Consider the following 776-nt stretch of genomic DNA (forward strand, 5'->3'; position numbering starts at 1 on the left):
AACATCTTCCTCAAAATAATTTTTTAAAATTCTGTAACGTGTACAATATGGATCCTGTGCGATTTGTCATAACAGGCCTCACACCTCAATGAGCCCCACAGTGCCAGAGGAACAAGTTTCAGCAAAGCCTGGAGGGTAGGTACCCAATGTCTCCTACAGCAGCCAACACCTCCCCCCATTGACTAGATGCCCAAAGGTTAGACTTGGATGCCTGCCATCATAAGAACATAAGAGACGCCAATGTTGGATCAGGCCAAAGGCCCATCTAGTCCAACACTCTGTCACACAGTGGCCAAAAATACCAGGTGCCATCAGGAGGTCCACCACTGGGGCCAGGACATTAGAAGCCCTCCCACTGTTGGCCCCCCCAAGCACCAAGAAGACAGAGCATCACTTGCCCCAGAGCCCCTAGCTATACCTTGTGGCTAATAGCCACTGATGGACCTCTGCTCCATATGCCTATCTAATTCCCTTTTGAAGCCGTCCATGCTTGTAGCCGCCACCACTTCCTGTGGCAGTGAATTCCATAATCAAAGCCTCACATTCACGAAACCAGTATTACTGAAGCTTAAATTGACTGAACTTACTTTTCATGCATTTTAGTGCTGGCGTTCAATCTATTCAAACACACCTCTGCAAGTAAATGCATAAACATACAACCACAACTTGAGGCATCTATGTACCTTCTGATCAGAAGCAGTTCAGCCTACATTAACAGGATCCAATCCAATCACAATTCAAGTCTGAAATCTTACGTATATGTGCTTGTAAGTAAC

Source organism: Gekko japonicus, unplaced genomic scaffold (genome assembly GCF_001447785.1).
Source record: "Gekko japonicus isolate JY-2015 unplaced genomic scaffold, Gekko_japonicus_V1.1 scaffold532, whole genome shotgun sequence".
NCBI classification, from domain to species: domain Eukaryota; kingdom Metazoa; phylum Chordata; class Lepidosauria; order Squamata; family Gekkonidae; genus Gekko; species Gekko japonicus.